Below are 22,212 nucleotides of genomic sequence, written 5' to 3'. Positions count from 1 at the left end.
AGATGCACTGACTATCTTCTTTTTAAATGAGCTTAACCTGGGATGGGGAAATGTAGCTCAGTGGTAGAGCAATTACCTAGTGTGCATGAAGTCATGGGTTCAACTCCCAGCATCACCCTCAGGCAGAAAGAAAGAATTCTCCAAAATGAGCTTTACCTGAATGATTTCTATCAAGTTTTATACTGGCTCCTGGCAATGATGCAACAAATGGTCATTGAGCTCCAATCCATGTAAAATTCTCTGCTAGATACCGTGGGCAATGCAAAGCACCGCACAGTTCCTCCCCCTAACAATCATAAGTGAATTGAGAAAATAAAACCTGTTGCCTAAACTAAAGCTCTTAAAGTAAGGCAGCATGCAATAAATACTAAATAGACACTGTGATTTTAAAAAATCCAAGCAACAGTGAAACAAGTTTAATTTCTAGATATGCCATCAAAGAGTTCAGGAAGGATTTTACTTCCTCTGGAATGGCAAAGCAAACGTCTTTCCATAACAGAAAGTCAGTTCTGCATCTCTTGGGGCATTAGTAGTATCTTAGTAGACTCTTATTCTCAGATACTCATGATTGTCTAGAATGAACTTTTCTCAGAGGCATCCAAAAGTTCTTCACCAACCTGACAAGATAGCCAATCTCCAAATTCCCAGCAATGATGTTAGTTCTTTGCATGAAGCACTTATTATTTGCTCAGAGGCCCCTGTCCAAGCATGCTTCTAGGATCTGACTTGCTTCTAGAGGTTAGCAACAATGGTCCAGAACCTTGGAGTCTCAGCACTAGGACGATCAGAGGTCTTCCCGCCTGATCACACTCCATTGGCTTCCCTACGGATGGACCACTTCCTGCAACCTGAAGTTCACTCCTTTTGACATCCCATTTCTTTGGGGAGCATCTCTAAGTGACAGAATATTTTTTTCTCTGGTAGGGAAGGTTCTCTTGGAGTCATGGACCAAGGATGAATATACTTCTACAAAGAGAAATGAAGTCTGCTGTAACCCACCAGGAAGGCAAAGAACTCAGCCCAGTGTTCCCAGGAATTGGTGTGATGTTCTTCAGGAAGGTGCTGTGGACCCAAATGACTTGAAAACACTTGAAGTCCAGACATTCTGAGATGAGAAGAGCTATTATAATCATGTCAGGATACACTGGGCAGGAACCTCAGGAGGATTAGATTAAGAAAGGGAACAGCCGTGATCTTGGACTTTCAGAGAAAGATAGTTGTTCAGGAGGGCTGGAATTCCCAGGAGAAAGCAGTTGGGTGTTCAGGATCAAATGTGAACTTACACGCATTTATTGAGCATCTACTACGAGCTTAATGCAACAGTTAAAATACCTGGTACTTGCTCTCAAGGTGCACAATATATGTGCCTTCACCCACATCTTTGATTGTTTCCAGGCGGTTGCCCTGAAGTTGATCCAAAATTCAACCTGTGTATTTCTTGTTTTAGGACTTTTTATTTAATAATACAAAGAATGATATTCATAAGCTCTATACTCCCACCAAGCAGATTTTATCTACTGTCTCTGTGTGAGCCTCCTTCACCTCTCCACTCTCACCCCTGAACCTTTGCTTCCAGCAAATTGCCACCGTGATTTTAGTGCATTATCTTTCGGCCCATTTCTTTCTACAGTTTAACACTCATAATTCTCTCTCATACTTCTGGATTAAATTTTGTACTTTCTATTCTTTCAGTGGCTCTATTTGGATTCTAAAGTAGATTCTTAACTTTGTGTTCTTGCAATCAAGTCTAAAACTATTTGGAATCTCTATCTACCTCCCAAGTCTTAGCTGGCATTAACTTCCTTCAACCAATAACCAATCCCAAGCCTTTGTTATCTCATGACCAGAAGTTTATTTATACTTTGCTTTTAAACATATATGTAAATTATTGTTTGCTTCTTGCATCCCATACCTTTCTTCCAGATTTGTTTTATTTCTGCTTTAGCACATTTCCATATCTGAGTAGTAAGCTCTCCAAATTCTTTCAATCTAAAAATGTCCTTATTTTTTCCTCTTAAAATATTATTTGATTGGTATTACATGGTCTATTTATGACTTTGCAGTATTTCAGCAAAAATAGCATGACAAATATCTACTGATATAAGCTAGGTATAATCTATTGTCTGGTTGGTTAAGATTAGAAGTACCCTAGTCAACAATAAACCCTTGAAGGGTGGTTAATTCAAATTTGAAAGACCTCATTCAATACTCCACCCTGCCCTTCAACAGATTAATGGATAAAGAAAACATGGTACATATACACAATGGAATATTACTCAATCTTAAAGAAGAATGAAATTATGGCATTTGCAGGTAAATGGATGGAGCTGGAGAGTACCATGCTAAGTGAAATACGTCAAACCCAAAAAAACCAAAGGCTGAATGTTTTCTCTAATAAGCAGATGCTGATCCATAATGGGGGCGGGGATGAAGTAACTTTGGATTGGACAGAGGGGAGTGAAGGGAGGGAAGAAGTGTGGGGATGGCAAAGACGGTGGAATGAGACAGACATTATCATCCTATATACATGTATGATTACACTACCGTGTGACTCTGTACCATGTACAGCCAGAGGAATGAGAAGTTGTGCTCCATTTGTGTACAATGCGTCAAAATGCATTCTACCATCAGGTATAACTAATTAGAACAAATTTTTTAAAATAAAGAAAAAATAAAAGACTCCACCCTGCAGAGGTAACTTCTGCAAGTCCTATATATACTGCTAAAATTACATAGAGAATGATCATTAAGATTATGATATAGAAATATCTTTTCATTGTTAAAATAATTGGTGGTCAAGCTATGTGGAGTGGTGGAAAATGTCACAGAGGCATCTGCTCTGCTTCTGCATGAATAGAGAATCTAAAGAGGCCAGTCCCCTGGCTTCAGTCCCTGCAGAGCAATGGGTTCCCTTTGACTTGTGTTCTACCACTTACTAGAAGACTCTGCCACTAGATCCAAGAGATTCTGGAGTATTGTCACACCTGCCTCTAGAGAGTATTTTATGCAAGGCATTGGTAGAAATAGCTAAAGAATGGAGAACTTATAAAAATCAATAATGAATGTTATTTGTGCCTACTTACCAAAAAAAGAAAGAAAGAAAGAAACGTGAGTGAGGGGGAATTCAATTTGAGACTTAGTTTCATTATCACATCCTGCCTGATGGCAAGATTGTGCAGAAGGAAATCTCACACTAACCACTGGAGGGCACCAAAACTTACCAAAGAATAAAGCAGTTTTAGATGGGCTTAGGTTACTTTTTATAAGTTGCATATGAAATTGTTTCAGAATAGTATTCATTGTCTTCTGGCACCTACTCATGAGAGAAGTCTGCTGTCAGTCTGATTGCTGGTGCCTTGTAGTTATTCTGGAGGATTTCAGGATTTTATATTCTGCCATCACACCACAATAGGACCTGCCAAAAGATATCTTTTTTCAGTTCTTGGCATTCTGATGTTTTATTTCTAGAACTTGAAGTCTCCATATTGGGAAAATACTCAGTCATCACTTCTTTAAATCTTGGCTTTCCGTTATTATCTCTATCCTTCATTTATAGAATTTCTGTTAGATAGAAGTTGGCATTTCTCATCCTATCCTGCATGCCTCCCAACTTCCATTATATTTCTATTTCTTGATCTCTCTGTACTATATATAGAAAACTCTGCCAGTTCTATCTTCCAAATCACTAATTTTCTTCCTATCTGTGTCTAAATTACTCTAGAGACCATCTACAGAAATTTTATTTCCATGACTATTTCTCATTTTTCAGATTTCTACTTGGTTATTTTTAATTTGACTGAATTTTTTTTTTTTTTTTTTTTTTTTTTTACTTTTCTGGTATTTCTATGTGCTTCAGGAGGGATAGAATCCCTTGGAATGTGTTTAATCTGACCTTTTGACTTATAAGTCATCACCTTAATTCTTCGACCTAACAGAATTAGAATCAAGACAGATTGCTTGTAAGATATCATAGTAGAAGCATGAGGAAGATACCCAGAATCTATTTATTGTTAGAAAGGCCAGAACCCGCAGAGGGACAATAGCAGAGCAAGAATCTGAGAGATTTCATATGCATGGAGAAACCACTTCACAGCTAATTTACAATGCTCTCTAATCATAGGCTTTCAATATCATGGGTTGAGCTTGGTCTTGTAACTCCAAACTCGTCAGGAAAAAACTATACCAAAAAGCAGAGGTGTTTGAGCCTGCGCAAGACAGTTATTAAGGGACCATTTGATGCAAATAAATCAGCAAACACTAAGCAGCTGGAAACCTGAAAGCAGGACAAGCTTGGAGAGATTCAGAGACCAGCTGTCAGGGAAACTGCTAATTGGAAATAGACAATCCTGGGGTTCTTAAGAAGACCTGTGACATCATGCTGCTACTTCATTTTTCTTTCTTTTGCTGCTTTGAGATGGAATTGAGGCAAGAAATAAGGGAACTTTCAGTTGGTCAGAAATGCCAGAAAGGTTAAATGGGGCTGACCTGCTCAGTAGCCAATAGCCTATAAAGGAAAAAGTCTATGACCTATGGAGACATTGATGGAGAGCTACAAGCCTAGAGGCTTTGCAACTGCAAGAACAAAAGAACAAAAACAAAAACCACCATAAGTACAAAGATCCACTAAAGTCCTCAGGACAAATGGGTGAATACTAATTGAAAACAGTTAAACCTTAGTGCTTACTCTCACCAAAAACCCCTGGCGCACTTGCTGTAATGCAGATTTCTGGGCTTCCACCCAAGAACATTCATCCAGAAGGTCTAGAATGTGATGTTAACAAGCATCTAGATCATTCTGATATGAATGGTGAAAAGAATGCACCTGGAGAAATGCTGGTTTAAATTGTGGTGCAAACAATATCTAGGTGATGGTGGGTTTTTCGGTTTAGCACTAAACTGTGCTTTAGTTTTAAAAGAAAATAATAATTACTGGGGCTGGGGTTGTGGCTCAGTGATAGAGCACTCATCTACCACATGTGAGGCACTGGGTTCAATCCTCAGCACCACATAAAACTAAAGAAATCAGATAAAGATATTGTGTCTGTCTACAACTAAAAAAATATATAAATAATAATAATTACTGACTGGTGAAAGTTGGCACTTAAGATATTTGGATCAAATTTCTTTCATTGAAACCAAATAATAGAATGGAAAACTAAGCTAACTGGAATTCTTGGGTACTACTGTGAGAAGGGCATCCCGTAATCAGCTCGCCAGTGCTTCCCAACACTGCACATTTAGTCATCTGGGGTACTGATTAAAAATACCAGTGCTGGGCTCCACCCCAAACCAATTAAATTGGAACATCCAGAGGTGGAGCCCTGGTATCAGCAATTTTTAAAAGCTCACCAAGCAATTCTCCTGTGTAGCCAAGGTCAAGAACCACTGGCTCTAATGAGAACTGAGGGGTAGTCTTGCAAAACCAACCCTGGAAATCGAAGGCAAACACTGCTGCCTCTTTCTCAAACGGCACTCGGGCTGGACCTGAGAAATAATTAGGCATCTGGTAAAAAGATCAGAATTTCAGAAAGTACCTGATAATCAAGCTTCTTTGGAATTCACAACATGAACTTGGCAGGTAAGACTTCTTTCAGAAATAACCCCAGACCAGTACCTTTAGTTCCAGCAACCATGGCTGATAGGTAGGAAATTCACAGTCAAATATTGGCTGTGGTTGAAAATTAGCCCACTCGTCAACATTGATTAAGCAGTAATTTTTAAAGTCTCTATTCATCAGGAAAGGGATCCCGCTCAACAGATTAACAGATTATTTTAGTGATTAGCTAGTCGTTTTCATAAGGTAGGCAAAATGCTTTATAGATGTTTCAGTCAGGCGTAGCTCCTGATGTTGACAGATGTCTCCCTGTACCTCCCCACCCCCATGCCTGACCCTCAGGGTCCCCAGAAGCAGTCACTTTATCCTGCCCTGTGTGGTCCCCATTGCTTCAGTCTACCTTCCCACCTCTTCTTACACTCCAAGGAGAGGACACATTCTGGGCTGGACTTAACAATATTCAAATGTTCTTTCTCGTGTTTTCTCTTCTAAATGAAACAAACAGCATATGTTGAACCCTTTTTCTTCTCAAAAGACCCTGCAGTTGTTGGAGTATTTGTCTAGGCTTCCTCTGTACTCCCTGCCTTTTTTCACATCTCTTAAATAGCAATTTCAGCAAGCCATGCTAGCCACCCCCATGATGGTGGTTGGGGGATGCCTTGGGAAGCTGGGTAGTTGGCAGAAGAGGGACCTGGGATGCCTCTGCTCTTCTGAATATCTCAACACCAGTTCTTTGTTCCCTTTCCAGCTTTGTGGAAGCAACCTAGATAGAAGTTTCGTTTCTTGCAGCCCTTAACAATCACATAGGAGGAAGCAGCTTGGGATCTTGGGGAAGGGAAGTGCTCAGAGCCCAGCAACCTGGAGTTGCAAGTGTTTGACACCACCGTTTATAGCTGGGAGACCTTGGGCCAGCCACTTAGCCTCTCTGAGCTTCTATTTCCTCTTCTGCAGAATGGAAACAAAAACATCCATCCTGCCTCTCTTAATAGATGGTTGTGAGAACAAAAATAAGGTGATGGGATGTGAAAGGGCTCTGCAAGTGTAAATCCCAATATAACTCCCAAGTTTGATCATTGGACTGTGTGATCCATACACTCCTCAGTTCCATTCTTCATGACAGAGAAAGCTGTTGACATCAAATGCACAATTGAAGGGTTCCCCTGGGGACATACGACAAGTTCTCCTTCCTACTGTCTGAATTACTGATAGGGATAGATATTCCCAAGGCATAGAAAATTCCGCTGGCCTTCGTCCCTCGAGAGCTGTCATAGAAAATATGACGAGGAAGCCTGGAGAAAGATAAAGGGATTAAGGAGCTTCAAAGAAAGGGGTTTTGTTCTAGCAACGACCTTCGCCACAGAGGTCTCTAACCCAGTACAGGCTTTTATACCCCCAACCACGGTTTTTATGGTGGCCCTGTCTGAAGGTCCTAGATGGCCAAGATGACCTCCCTGAAGGGATCACACTTTCTAAGGAGCCTAAAACATAAGCAAGGAGATCAAGCTTTCATTGCCATTGCATTGCGTCAACCCAAACAAGAATTTCTCCAGCATAAAAAAAAAAAAAAATCATTTTAAAAAAGGGACTGGGGTTGTGGCTCAGTGGTAGATCGCTTGCCTAGCATGTGTGAGGCACTGGGTTTGATCCTCAGCACCACATACAAAAATAAGCAAATAAAATAAAGTCAGGCTCTCTCTCTACAACTACAAAAAATTTAATAAAAAATAAATTTTTAAAGAAAACAGAGGTACACACACCTTTACCAAGATGTGTTACTAGCAGATGAAATTTGAATTCACTTGCCATGTAAGGAGGGGCTGGAGGAGCCATCCCTAGCCAAAGAAGAGCTGGCTTAAGTCAAACAGGATGAAGCTGTGTTCCTAGGAATGAGTGTCATTTGAAACGCAAGAGATTCAATGTGGAAAATGTACACAGTATGAATATAGTTTAAAATATTAATAGGCGGAGGGGCAGCGGCTATTCGGTCCTCCAACTCAGTTGTTCTAAGAAGCTTGATATTTAGTGACATCTAGTGGTGTCAGATACGAAAGCCTTTGTGAGTGTTTTAGGAGAGCAAAACAACGGATTCACCAAACTTGTCTATTGGTCAGAGTACAGGTTTTTGCAATCCTTGTCTCCACTGGCCCATTCCTGATAGACAAAACTTGGGAAATCATACCCAGTGGCAGAATACAGTAACAGCAGTAACAGAATAAAAGAGACCATCCTCAGGCCCATCGTGTTTTTTCACTTGTTTAAATTGGTGTTTACCATAAGCCGGCTTCTTAAAGACACAGTAGATGACTGTAGCTGCAAGACTATCTCATTTGTGGGCCAATTAGCTAAGACATATTACCTGGTACAAGCCTAGCAGAGTACAGTGGTACTAGAGAACACCTCCTTCAAGGAATGAACAGCAAAATTCCTTTTGAAACAATAAAACTTTTAAAAATGCTTTTTTTTTGGGGGGGGGGGTGTGCTAGGAATCAAACCCAGGGCCTTGTGCTTACAAGGCAAGCACTCTACCAACTGAGCTATCTCCCCAGCCCCTAAAAATGCTTTTTTAATCCAAGAAGAGTAGCTTTTCTTTCTTTACCCAGTGAACTCACTGGTTGGTTGGTTGGTTGGTTTATTTGTTTTTTATATTACGTTGTCCCAACCTGACTAGCGTAAACTCCACCTTACTGGACCAGCATACTCAATCACAGCGAGGCTTCACCTTAGCAAGGATTATCTTTCCAATGTATCCTACAAAGCTCGAAGTGCTTCAGTGGTCACAAGCTTCTGTTTGGAGACAGCCTCTCCTATGGGGCCTTTTTAAAAATGAAATAATCAAACAAAATACATTTATTAGATTTTTCAAATAGGAGAGAAACTAGCATGGCCTCTGTTGTCTTTTATTGTTGTTGACCATAGTCGTTGTTTATGGTGTTTTCTTCTTTTTTAATTAGTGCTTTATAATCATACACGACAGTGAGATTGGTCATTCCATATGTGTACATGTACTAACATAATTCCATCAGACACATTCCCCAGCTCCTTCCCTTCCCCTCCCCTTGTCCCTCCCTCTGGTCCCTCCTCTCCTCTACTGGTCTCCTGTGAGGACTTTATTAACAGCAGGATAATGCTCAGATGGAACTTTCCTGCGTATTGAAAAACAGCAATGGCTTTGCCTCCCATTCTCATCCCTTTTCCAAGAATTCTCCTGGGATTTTGTAAAGTACTTGTTCATTCATTCATTCAACAAACAATTCAAGACAAAGAGTGGTAGAAAAGAGAAATGAAGTGTCTATGAGATTTCTTGTCTTTGTCATTGCATTTACCAGATGAGGTTTTTGAGCCCAAACTAGAAGTATGATTTGAATAAATCATACTTATTTAATAAATTAAATAAGCTCCAAACTCTGCATCAATTTCTGCACGAAACCACCCTGAGAGGACACCTTTCCCTCCCCCTCATCCATCCAGGCTGAATTGGGTTCTCAGGAGAGTCCCCTAGTGCTCAGGGGAATATCTGCACCGAGTGGCGCTCACTGCTGTAGACCTGGGCTAAGTCAAACCCCAGGCAGACCTGGAATCTCTTGGACCCAGTCATAGGGAATGGGGGGTTGGAGCAGGGAGAAGAGGACATAGCTGGAGGCTGGGGGATCCTGTCATCAAAGCACACCTCAACATCAAGGCCAGTAGCCTCCCAGGAGTTCACAGATGGGACAGCCTTCGCCACCACAGACCCCAAGAAAAAGAGAGGTCATGCCTTCATGGTCAGTGAACATTTTCCTCCCAGTGCTTGGCTCCATAACTCGGCAGCTGTTAGGAACAGCACCCTGGAGAACCGGCCAGCTGCTTGTGTGACACATTTGCACAGCTTGCTCTGTACTTTAATTCAAGCATCTGAGTGCCTCCTAGAACGACCTTTCCTGACCTTCTATGTCAACTATCCCCTGCCCTGCTCACCACCAGAACCCTTTCCTTGTCTCCAGACGGTGGCCCTGGTTGCCATTGGAAGGGCCACCGAGAGGTCCGCAGGCCTCTCATCCCCAGAGCTCACCCTGTCTTCCCCCAACCTGTCCTCCGCCTGGACGCTCAAGCAGCCACTCTGCTGTTTCACCTCCAGCCCCTGCTCTGCCTCCCCACCCTGCTTCCAGGCCGTTGCCACACCCTGCTGGCTCCTTCTAACGCTCTGCCTGCGCCAGTCCCTCCAGCCCCGCCTCAGCTCCGGCTCTCTTTCCTTTTATTTTTCACCTGGCTAGGGAGGTGACCTCCCTGCCTCCTCCAGTTCATTCTGCACACAAAGCCGCCAAGGCCTTCCACGCCTGCCCACCATCCCGACCTGCTCAAATCTCATGCACAGGATGAAGTCCGGGTCCCCCCAAAACCGGGTTCCCAGGGCTCCCCTCTCGCCACCCCCAGTGCTCGCCATGTGACTTGCACACCTGGGGAGACCTGGAACTTTCCACCTCGTCCGTGCCTCTGTGTCCTTGCACATGCTCTCACCCATGGTGGTGTGTCCTCCCACATCTCCCCAGGTGTCTACCCGCCCCCTCAGCCTCCTTCCCTGCAGATTTCATTGCTTCTTCCTGAGATTTTATAAAACTTTGCTTTATCCCTGTTCGACAACTTTGTCAAGTATTTCTCTCCATAATTTTGTTCCCCGGTACATCTCCTCCATGGACTGTAAAGTCCTCAAGGGATAGGACAGTATTTTTCACTAACATTTGCCATTGAGCACAGGTGTGATGGATCAAATGTTTGTTGAATGAGTAAAAGTGGCAAGCCATCAGCTGCACCAGTGTGAAGGCAGCAGGAAGGTCTCCTCTGACACCGCTGCTCCACAACAGTCTTAGTCGCCCCAGTGGCCTTTTCCCTGTTCTTCCTCCCCAACTGAATCCTGATATCCTTCAGGGAAGCACCCAACTCCATGCAGTCCATATGGAAAAGCTGACCTCATTCCCACCTCTAGAACATTCCAAAGGTAATGCCATTTCCATTCCTTCCCAGTGACTGGTTCCTGAACAGCCAGGACTGAATTTGGACCTATGAGGTATAAGGAAAGGTTTTCCGAGATCCTCTCATTCTCACAGAAGCAATGCTTACTCTCTTTTTCTGGACATTGTCAGATGCAACTATGATCCCAGAAGCCAGAAGTCAGCAGAGCCAAAAGCAGCTCAGGAGAATGGAGCAGGAGCCCCTGGTTTAAGCCAGCACTGAAGTCCACCCTTTCTCTAGTCTTCTAGTCAGATGAGCCCAGTATTCTCTTTTTGTTAATTTCCTTTTGAGGTTTTTATGCTTTTATTTACTCATAATCAAAATCATCTCATCTGAAACATATAACCCAAAATAAGATACATACATATGTGCATTTAATTTAAATGTGCATTTAATTTAGGTATCATTTAATAACTTAGGTCCTAATTCTCTAAAGCAAACCATCTGCCCATCAACCATCCCCTTTGTCTTTGAGACATAGCATGGACTAAGGAATATCAGTCGAGCAAACAGTGTCAGTTCAAGTTCATTACACATCAACTGACAGATTCAGCCACATTTTGACAAAGCTTATCTACTTGCTAGCATCCCGATGAGGAGGAGGACAGAGGTCTGTCAGAACTGATTCAGGTGCAAATTCCTGTCCCTGTTTGCTGCCCCACACTTTCCTCCCCGGCTTTAATCACTACAGTTTATTGATATATCCCTCCATTCCTTGATTGTTTGTCTTTAAAAACCCAATCCTGAAATAATGTTAATGGTTCTTAGCCATCAAAGTAAGGCTCTGCAGAGCTGCCAAACCAAACTCGAAAGTTCAGAGAACAAAGCAAGCCCACGGGGCCCCTGGGAATGGCCTCGAACCTGGTCAAATGTACTGACAGGATCCGAATTCGCTCAGGAAAATGAAGCCTCTGGGGATATTTTAAAGAGATAGCATTGGTAGGAGGGGCGAAAGAATACAAGTGACAAGATGCGTGGGGCTGAAAAAGCACAAGGAAGAAGGGGGTATGACCTAAGATCACTAAGTAGCTGCTGCCTGTGGGCGGAACCTGCTCGCCTAGCTCTGTTGGTAGTGGGGTTCCTGTTGCTGCCCATTGGAACTCACGTGCCTGCTGGTACTGCTGATGCCACCATAACACGGCAGGAGCACAGCCACCAGTCACACTCCCCAGCTGTGGGAGTGTTGGCAGACATAACAGGAAGGGAGCATGTTTTAAAAATTTCAATCCCCATGAAAGAGAAGAGAGCTAGGAAAGTAAGTGTGGCACTTTTCTGCCCAGACTACTGAAGTCAAATGACATAGGGATTGTCTTAGTTCATTTTCTTTTATCATAACAAAATACTTGAGGTTTGGTAATTTATAAAGAAAAGAGGTTTTTTGGCTAACAATTCTGAAATTTCAAGAGTATGGTGCCAACTACAGCTCAGCTCTGGTGAGGACTTCATGTTGGACTACACCTGGTGGGAGCACATGTGGAGGAGATCTGTGGTGAGACAGGAAGCCAGAGAAAGATTCAGGAGTCAGGCTTGCTCGTTTATAACAACTCTCACATCTGGGAACTAACCAGTCCCACAAGAACTATATAAATCCATTCCAAGGACAGTGCCCCCAGTGATCTAATCACCTTCCACTCAGTCCCACCTCTTAAGGTTCCAACACCACTTAATATCACCCTACTCAGCAATGAAGCTTGGGGGGACAAACCACATCCGAACCGTAACAGGGGCCATGTGAGGTGTTTGAGAGTTATTAGGGCATCGATATTCAAGATGACTTCCTGAGTTTGTGCAAAGGGCCTGCATAATCCAAGTAGGGGGCTCAGAGAAGCATAAGGAGACAAGGGTCAGATGATAAAGATGACCCCTGGCTGGGAGGAGGCCCAGTCCATGAGAGTCATGTGTGCACACGGGACTCAAGGGGGCACTCACCGAGGCTTTCCCGTCTTCCCTCTGCAGGGCCTTGCAGGGAACATTTTCCTTCCATTTTCTTTGGCCTGCCTTGCACTGTCTCCATTACCCCATCCCCATCTTTCTAATCAATCCTGTGATGCCTCCATGGTTACCCTCTGAAGCTAGATGGCAGGGTTGGATCTTCCCAGCCTCCCTAGCAAGCAAGTCACATGAACCTTCCTCTGGTTGCCGCTGCCCATTCTCACAACAAAAGCATGTTACTAAGCTAACAGAGCTTCTGTCTGTTCCTCTCATCTTCCTGACACCACCTTCTAAGGAGTCAGAAGAGAAGTCAGAGGAGAAGCCTCCCGGAATTCACGGACCTGGTCTAGAAGATGTCCAGGGAGTACAGGTAGTTACATCCTGCTTCTGAGAGTAGAGCTTTGAGGCTTCCCAAACCTGCTTCCGGGGAAGAATTCCACTAATGTCAGGTCCCTAGACAACAGCCAGTACCAACCAAGGAACGCCCTCTCTGAGTTCTGGATAAAAGCCTCACCATACTGTGGAAGGATTGCTTCTGGGTATAGACATGAAAACCAAAGTGTGGGTAACTAATTTTCCACTCAACCCCTTAATCTTTCCCAGAGGCCAGCTGAGAGTAAAGACCAGAGAAGGCAAGCAGGCAATCTTCCCTGATTACTCCACCTCCGAGTTCTCAGGGAACCACCTTGCAGAAAGCAAAGCCTGCTAAGCCAGCTTCCCCCAGCCCCAGTGTCCATCCCAGACCCACCCCATCAGAAGGGAGGGCTCAGAGGCCATGAAGCAGGAGACACAGTCATGTGACCACCCAGGGAGGCACAGCAGGAATCATGAGCTCAACTTGTCAGCAGGTAGACTCTGGGCACATCAGAGCCCCAACTGACCTCTCCACAATGCTTCTTTTAAAGGGTTGGGAGAGGGAGAGAGAGAGAACTGTATACCTAGGGATGATGTGTTTACCTGGGCAGAAGCAGAGTAGTCCAGCACCTGTACAACAGCTTTTTAGAAATATTGAAAAGGCCATCTGACAGCTCTTGCAGTAGTCCAGCAGGTTATCTGAAATTCCCTGGATTTATGGCATCACTTAAGGGCCCCAGAATGTTATTACTGGTCTAAAGCATCATAATCCCCAGGAGAAACACTCATGGCCACAATATTTCCACTAGGGAAGCCTCAGTGATCATGGATGGATGGCCACAATCAGGGATTTCTATTTGACTCTACTCATTCCCTCCTGATCAGGAGAACAGTCTTCTCAAGAGTCCCAAGGGTCTCTAGAGTAAGTCTTAGCAGCAGCACGATGCTGTCTAACAGAATGTTTAGAAGCACAAGTTCCAGAGGCAGACAGCTTTACGGTTCCACTTACTGCTGTGTGATCTCGAGCAGTTTCCTGAACCTTTCTGATCTGTTTCTTCCCTTGCAAACTGGAGATGTTAACAATTCTGTTGAGGTCAGTAAAACTCTAAAAGGGCCCCAAGTCCCCAAGATCTACAAACTCTGGTGCATACCCCATGCATAACCTCCAGGACTGTGAATATGATGGATCTTACTCCCATGATTAGGTTATATGGCACCGCTAACTCTAAGAAGGGAAAATTCCCCAGGTGGGCCCAACTTCATTGGGTGAGCTCTTTAAAAAAAAAACAGCATTTTCTCCACCTGTTCACAAGAAAAAGGAGTCAGAGTGATGCGCTCCTGCCGGCCTCCAAGAAGCAGCACAACCATGCTGTGAACCACCTACAGGGTCCAAGCAGCAAGAAAAGTAGGAGTTCTCAAGGCCCAGATGACGGCTGACAAGAAAGGGAGATTGTCTCCCTGTGACTGCAAGGAACTGAATTCAGCTAATGACCAGAACGAGCTTGGAAGCGGATTCTTCCCCACAACCTCCAGAAAGGGATACGGCTCAGTTACCATATCAATTTCAATCTTGTAAGACCCTGAGAAGAGGACTCGCCAGGCCCTGCCCATACTTCCAAAATGCAGAAAGGTAAGATAATCGACAGTTGTTGCTTTAAGTCATTTGACTTGTGGGGCTTTGTTATGCAGCTAGATGAAACTGATGCAAGTATCAGTTTTGTAAGGTGTTTTGAGGAGGAAATATATATAACAGCACAGTTCCCGAGAGAGTTAATTTTTCTGTTAATGTTAGAGAGTCTCCTCAACAAGGAGTCAACAACAGTACTGAAAAAGAAGACAAAGTTTTGCAGTCTTAAATTCTTACTTTGGAAAAATTACTTAACCTCTGAATCTTAGCTTCCTCATTAGTAAAAGAAACAGTGGAGCTCAATAAGAGTGTGGCCATAAAGTTTTCACAAACACGAGCTCATTCAATGGCTCCCCCAATAATCCAGGTAGCATAATTTTTACCCTCATTTCACAAATAAGGGCACAGATTTAGCAGGACAAGTGGTGTTGAGAGAAATCCTAGTTCTTGGCTGGCAGCAATTAAGGTCTCAAGTATGTAAACTTGCAGGGAGAAGCATTCCACTTCTACCCAGGAAAGTAAACAACTGCCCCAAGTTGACTTAGTGTTACCAAGAAAACCTGTATAGGAGCCTGGTGGTCTGATCCCCCGTGGAACTTTGTGATTGGGCAAGAAACCTATAAAATGTATGGCTATTCCTGCAATAAACGAGTTTGTAGGTTGCTCACCACAAGTCTGCTTTCACCCAACTCCCAGAGTCTGGGGATCTTGACTCTGCAGTCCTTACCTGCACCTGAGCTAGCCTGGCACCCCTACAAAGTGGACCATCTAAGATCACAGGTAAGTATGGCAGACTGAGGTCTCAACCCCAGGCTTCTTAACTTTCCTTCCACTACACCTTATCTCCTCAAAGAACACTCGTCTCTCTGCAGTCTGTGATTAAACAGTGTTTGCCACCAGTGGTCACTTCCAGTAGCTGGATTTATCAAACTGACCACATCTGTTATCTTCTTGTGATCCAACGTCCAACTGACCGCGGCCACTGCCTGACCATGGTCACTGCATTACAAGGCCGCCTCCACATTTGCTTATCTCTTCAGCTATACCATGGGGCCTTTATCTCACAGTGTGTGAATCCCAACATTCGGAAGCAGAAATAAGGCTCAGGTGAGAACCTTGAAGGAAACAGAACTTGGGCCAAGGACAAAGACCGGTCACACAGGCACATGGGGCACAGCCTCCCAGAGCTCTACATTAGCTGGACCTCAGGGGTCAGTTTCTAAAAACATACAAAGTAATAATTACAAATATCTGTCTGGCTGGAAAACTTGGGCCCTGCATGTATCTTTTATTTCTTTGTCATTTTCCATTCCTTCCAAAGTGAAGAAGGAATCAAAGACTAGAAGGAAGCAGGGTAAAGAAGGGTAGTCAAGAATCATAGTAGTTAATTTGCTTTCCTGATTCATTTAGAAACACCATTATCTTTTTTAAAAAAATCTTTAAATTTCTCATTTAATTCAAAATTAAATAATATAATGAAGTCCTTCAAGCAGGAACACCTTAATTTAAATGATCACCCAGTAATATGACAGTCACCTGCCACTGCCCACATTCCTTGTCCCCATGCTGGATCTGAATAAGGTGACTGGCAAGTTCCTTCCATCCACCTGCCTCTCTGCCAACATCTACCAGGCCCACTTAGAATCTGGAAGAGGCTAGAGCTGCCAGGACTGGGTCAGGTGGAGATCAGAACAAGGTTCCTGCTCTCAAAGTGCCTCTAATTTAATTTCAAAACACCATCAACATATGTGTGATGAGTAATTTATATGATTTGGCTGAGCCACGGTGCCCAGATGTTTGATCAGCATCATTCTGGATATTTCCACAAGGGTGTTTTGGGGACAAAATTAACATTTAAATCAGTAGTATGAGTAAAGCAGATTGTCCTCCACAATGTGGGTGGGCCTCCTCCAACCAGCAAAAAGTCTAAAGAAAACAAAACACCACACTCCCTGGCAAGTGTTTCTCTGGTGAACCCGACAAATATGATACTCAAGATGATCATCGAACCATCAAATGTCTAATTACAAGTGACAAGGAGTTCAGGAGAAGAGACAGGCAGAGGGAAGGGGAAAGTTTTCAGTGATTAAGGACCAAGAACAGGGCCTCAAATAAAAGAGGGTGTATTAACCAGTTTTTCACTGCTGTGACTGAGATACCTGACAAGAACACCTTACGGGAGGAAATGTTTGTTTTGGCTCACAGTTTCAGAGGTCTCAGTCCATGGTCAGCTGACTCCATTGCTCTGGGTCCAAGGTAAGACAGAGCATCAGGGTGTACTCATCTCATGGCAACCGGAAGCAGAGAGAGAAGCCAGGGACAAACTGCAATCCCCAAGGGCATGCCCTGAGTGACCTGCTTCCTCCAGCCATGCACCACCTGCCTGCCGTTACCACCCAGTTCTTTTGAATTATTAACCCATCAAATGGATTAGTTCATTGATTGAGTTACAACTCTCACAGTCTGATCATTTCACCTCTGGAGATTCCTGCATTGCCACATGAGCTTCCGGTGGGGACATCGCATATCTAAACCATAACAAAGTGGATTGAACCAGGCCAGGAAGAGGAGGAAGGGCATGGGAAAAGGTAGAAAAACACTTGAAAAAGTCACTACAGCTACAAGCTACCAAGCCACACGTCTGCACCAGGCCTGTGCTCAGAGGTTTACGTTCATTGCCGTGTTTGATCTTTATCAAAGCCCTGCAGTGGCCAAAACCCTAGACACTGATGACGCCAAGAGCAATGGGAGTTCTTCTTCATTGCTGGTTGGACTGTGAAATGGCACAGTGACTCTGGAAGACAGTGTGGCAGTTTCTTAAAAAGCTAAAATAGGTTTATATACTCTCCCGCAGTCAAACTCCTCGGTATTTACCAAATGAATGGAAAACACATCAACACAAAAGCCTCCACACAAATGTTGACAGTAGCCTTATTCATCATTGTCCAAAAATTGGAAGTAACCAGGATGACCTTCAACAGACAAAGGGATGGGCAAACTGGTACGTGCTCACAATGCAACACTACTCAGGGATGAGAGGAAATGAGCTTATCATGCAAGGAAAAGACAAAGGAATCTTAAGTGCCTATTTGAAGAGAAAGAAGGCAATCTAACGAGGCTAACTACCATATGATTCTAACTATATGATATTCCAGAAAAGGCAAAACTACAGAGACAGTAAGAAGATCAGTGGTTGCCAGGAGTTGTGGGAGAAGAAGGGCCAGAGATGAGTAGATGGAGCTCAGGGGATTTTTAGGGCAGGGAAACTGTTCTGATATCAAGATGCTGCAATGATGAATATCTGGCAAGCATTTGTTAAATCCCACAGAGCTATGAAGCCACAGGGCACAGGAGAGGCCATACATGTTCTTTCTGCAGAATTTCTCTATAAACCTAAAATTGCTCTTAAAATAAAATCTATTAATAAATATTTTTAAAACCCTATAAGATGGGTATTATCCTCATATTAAAGGTAAGAAAACTGAGGTACAGAGAGGTAAAAAACCAAGATGATAAGACAGAACAAAGCAATAGCAGCTCCAGGAAGCAACCCAGGAGGGCTTGTGGTCAGAGACAACCAGCTCATTCCTGCAGAAGAGGAGCAGATCTCTATCAGTCAATCCACAGATCTTCTGACTGACACCTGCCAACAGGTAAGGCACAGCCCTTCATTCTTACACGAGTCTCTCTCTATTCAATAACTCCTTTCTACGTCTTGTTCTTCTCCATCTCTGAAGTCAGCACATAGTCAATAAAGGTCTGGTAAATTGCCTTAATTTTTCCAGGGTCCTGACCTGGTCAACAATAGACCCACACACTGACCACAGCCTCCCTCCAAGTCTGGGGTCACTTCTATGCTGCTGAGATCTCTTCTCACTCCCAAAGTTGTGTGTGGACTCTCAACATCAGACACCCAGCATGACCTTCCCACCACCCACTCAGTTCAGATCATCCCAAGGGACAATGAAACGGGGCGCAGTCCTCGAGCTTACTGGGGTACACTTAACTGCACATAAAGTGCACAGCATGACCAGTTGGGCACACAACACTCCCATGGAACCATTGCCATGATCACCACTTGTCTCTTTCTGTAACTATAGACCACTGTCCATTTCCTAGAGTTCATGTAAATGGGGTCACATAGGGACTCTTTTTAGTCTGAGTTTTTCACTCAGCATTAGTGTTTTGGGACAATAGTGCAGTTCCTTTTATAGCTGAATAGTCTCATACTGTGTAACTGTGCTAATTTATCCATGCTCCTATTGATGGACTTTTGTTATTGCCAAAAATTTAGCCCATATGTGTAATCCCAGCCACTTGGGAGGCTGAGAAAGGAGGATTGCAAGTTCAAGGCCAGCCTGGGGAGCTTAGTGAGACCCATCTCAAAGTAAAATTAAAAGGGCTGGGGATGTAGGTGAGTGGTACAGCGCCTACTGGCATGTGCCAGCAAGGGTCTGGTTTTGATGCTCAGTACTGCAAATAAATATATATCTGATATGATACTTACATGCAAGTTTTCTAGTATATGTATATATTTTGTTTCCTTGGGTAAACAGGAAAGAATTGTGTCATATGGTAGGCATATGTATAACTTTTTAAGAAACTGCCAAACTATTCTCCAAAATGATTGTGCCATTTTACATTTCCACCTGCAATGTCTGAGGGTCCCAATTGCCCCAGGTCCTTCTCAATACTTGGTCTGGTGGCATTTTATTGTGTTGTTTTATTTGTCACTCTAATGGGTGTAGTGCAGTGGTATCCCATTATGGTTTTATTAGCATTTACTTATTGACTTAATGATGTTAATCATGTTTTCATGTGCCTATTGGCATTTTGTATATCTTCTGTGTCATGTGTTTTAAAATCTTTTGCCTATTTTCTTAAAGTGTTTGTCTTATTATTGATCTATGAAAACTCTTTATATATTATGGATCTAAGATTGCACATTTTTTAAAGGACCTAACAAAGATGAAGGACCCAATGTAGTTGTGGGGTCTCTCCAGCCTGGTGCTGGAGGGGAGTTCCATCTAGCATGAGGTCTAGCCTTCTGTCTCTCTGTGTGGTCGTGAGAATGTAGTTGGGCAACACTGTTGAGAAGCTCCCCACCTCCTCTGTGGAATGTGCCTAAAGAGAGTTTCCCTACTATGTGGCACTCAGAGGCTGTATGTTTCTCTCATCAAGGTCAGGATCTCTTTCCACCTTCCCCTAACTCCAAGGCCTAACTGAGAGGGCACTGCTCTGCCTCAGCACAAGTCCAGAACTTGCATGGGAACCATGGAAGGCTTTGTGCTATGGGAAAACATCACAGTCTGCTGGGACAAAAGGCTCTGGACATCTAGAGCAGTGTTCTCTGACTGCCATGTGCCTGTGAGCCCCGCTGGGAAGCTTGTTAGCAGGCAGGTCTGCTTTCCCCCAGACGAAAGTCCAGACTGCATTTATAACAAGCTCCTGGATGTTGCCCATTCTGCTGGTCCTGGGACCACAGATGCAGTAGGAGGGTCTTAAGGGGTGGTCCACCCATCATCAGCAGCAGCAGCCCCTGGGAACTTGCTAGCAATGCAATTCTTCTGGGTCTCATTCCAGATGTAACTTAACAGGAGTTGCAGAGGTGGGCCGGCAACCTTGGTATGCAAGCTCCCCAGATGAGTGTCATGCGTGTGAGCCCTGGAGAATGTTCTGCTAGAGATGCAGCAAGCCTGCAGCTGCCCTCCACCCAACAGTGTCTGAGAGTGTGTGGTTGGGGGAGGGGGCATTTACTTGTTCCTTTTGAGTCCTAAAGTTCCATGCCAGCAGAAGCCCAAATAACTGAGAGAGGTCAAAGCGAAAAGGAAAAAGAGGAAAGGAAAAGAAATGAGTCTCCAGTTTCCTGCCTGTTGCTGGCCTCTTTTACCCCTTCCTGTTTTTTGGAGACCCCCTGATGAGAAAATAGAAGGACCTTAGGTTCCTGCTGGACCATGCCATGCTTGCTCCCTCCCTTCCGGCCTCTGCAGGGAGCCTCTTCAGTCCACCTACCAGGAACCTGGGCTGTAACCATTTATGTGTCTCCACTACAACCTATGGCCACACAGGACAGAGAGCAGGGCCAGCCTTGCCCACCAGTGTTTCACATAGTGCCCAACCCCCGTGCGTGTTTCTTGAAAGAATAGTCAGAAAATAGCCAAGGGAGGAAGCAGCATGGACCAGGAAAGAAGGACCATTGAGTTGGAACTGGACAGTCTGAAGCAGACACTTAGCAAACCAGGCCGTTCACAGCAGGCAGCTCTGTCATTGTCCTCCCCGCCCCCACCAACCGCTCCAGCTGCCTCCCAGGAGGTAAGGGGTTAGAAACACGGAACAATAGGCTCCTGTTCTTTGGCAAAATTGGGCCAACCCCTAGACCTTGTGCTATTAATTTATGCCCAAACTGAAGTATGCAGTTTTTGGCCTTCCCTCGAGGCCTGGAGGCCCCCAGACAACACTGAGGCACCCAAGCCCGAGGACCAACTGCTGCTTCACCCACACGTGACATTGAGCGGCCACCAAGCTCTTCCAAAGAGCTGCTCACACACCTGCTGTTTTTAACACTCTAAATTCCTTCCCAGCCTGCAAATGTGGGCATCTTCATCCACGGCTGACCGGGATAACTTGTGCTGCACCTTTCCAAAGCGGAGAATCGTCTGTTCAATTCTGAAGTACTAACCACAAGAAATTAACAAGCACTTACCAAGGAGGTACCTGCGAGGTCCCACAGATCATGGGGAATATAAAACGTGAGGCATGATCCACAGACCATCATCTCGAAGCCTGGACTCACTTCAGAAAAGACTTTTCTTGCCTTGACTTCCACATGATTCATCTGTCACCTAATTCTGATGTCCATCCAGGCGTTAAATGGATTTCAGGCCTTTTAACCTAAAACCCTCTGCCACCTCATTCGTTATACCTAGCAACCAAACACAAAGGGAGCTTAATAAATACTTATGGTGGATGATGATGACTTCAGTCTGGAGACCTGTGGGATGACTGGCACAATCACAGACTGTCGGGCTCCTGGAAACCCGGGCCCTTGGTTCTTCCTCTGCTGGGCTTCCCTGCCCCGACCCAACTCCTGGACTCTGGTACAATGAGAAAAGGCTGAAGTGGGATGGGGTGCGGGGAGGGCTTGTGGCAGCCTGTGCCTGTTAGCAATTGTTGTTTGCTGCCCTTATATTGGGAAATGGTGTGTGTTTGCACTGACTGCCTGTCGTGGGAGAAAACGGAGATCAGGTGTGGCGAGCCTGACCGCCGCTGGCTCCCTGACAGCCAGCCTTGAGTGACAACCACAAGCGCTCAGTGTTAGGACAGTCTGACGCAACTATCAAAGTAATGGTAATTTCATTTCATCTATTAAGACAGGTCTTTGGGCTGGGGCTGCGGCTCAGTGGTAGAGCACTTGCCTAGCACGCGTGAGGCACTGGGTTCCATCCTCAGCACCACATCTAAATAAATAAATAAAATAAAGGTACTGAGTCCATCAGCAACTTAAAAAGCCTTTTTAAAAAACAGAACTTTCACTTAAAAAAAATCAGGAAGCATAACTTAGAAGCATGAATCATTTTTGTAACCAAGAGTTTAAAGGAGAATTACCATTCATTGAGTAATCACTATCAGCAGCAGGAACTGTTACAGATCCTTTGGGCATTTTATCTCCTTTAACCTTCACAGTGAACTTATGAGGAAAAAATAGGTGTGAGGTAGAAACTGGCCCTCTACAAGTTAGACTACCTCAGTGAAGGGCCCA

At 44.2% G+C, this 22,212-nt stretch overlaps 1 long non-coding RNA gene across 3 annotated transcripts; it reads left to right on the top strand.

The window, feature by feature from the left end:
- Positions 1-5,384: 5,384 nt before the first annotated feature.
- LOC124987623 (uncharacterized) lies at positions 5,385-21,546 on the top strand. Of its 3 annotated transcripts, XR_007109210.1 has the most exons (4): positions 5,385-5,578; positions 12,768-12,842; positions 14,140-14,456; positions 20,037-21,546. It is a non-coding gene; the product is annotated as an uncharacterized LOC124987623 (long non-coding RNA). The 3 variants fall into 3 exon arrangements; XR_007109212.1 differs by lacking the exon at positions 12,768-12,842 and having other exon boundaries at positions 14,213-14,456; XR_007109211.1 differs by lacking the exon at positions 12,768-12,842.
- Positions 21,547-22,212: the final 666 nt, after the last annotated feature.

Source organism: Sciurus carolinensis, chromosome 6, assembly GCF_902686445.1.
Source record: "Sciurus carolinensis chromosome 6, mSciCar1.2, whole genome shotgun sequence".
Classification (NCBI taxonomy): Eukaryota; Metazoa; Chordata; class Mammalia; order Rodentia; family Sciuridae; genus Sciurus; species Sciurus carolinensis.
This window is presented reverse-complemented; position numbering and strand designations above follow the sequence as displayed.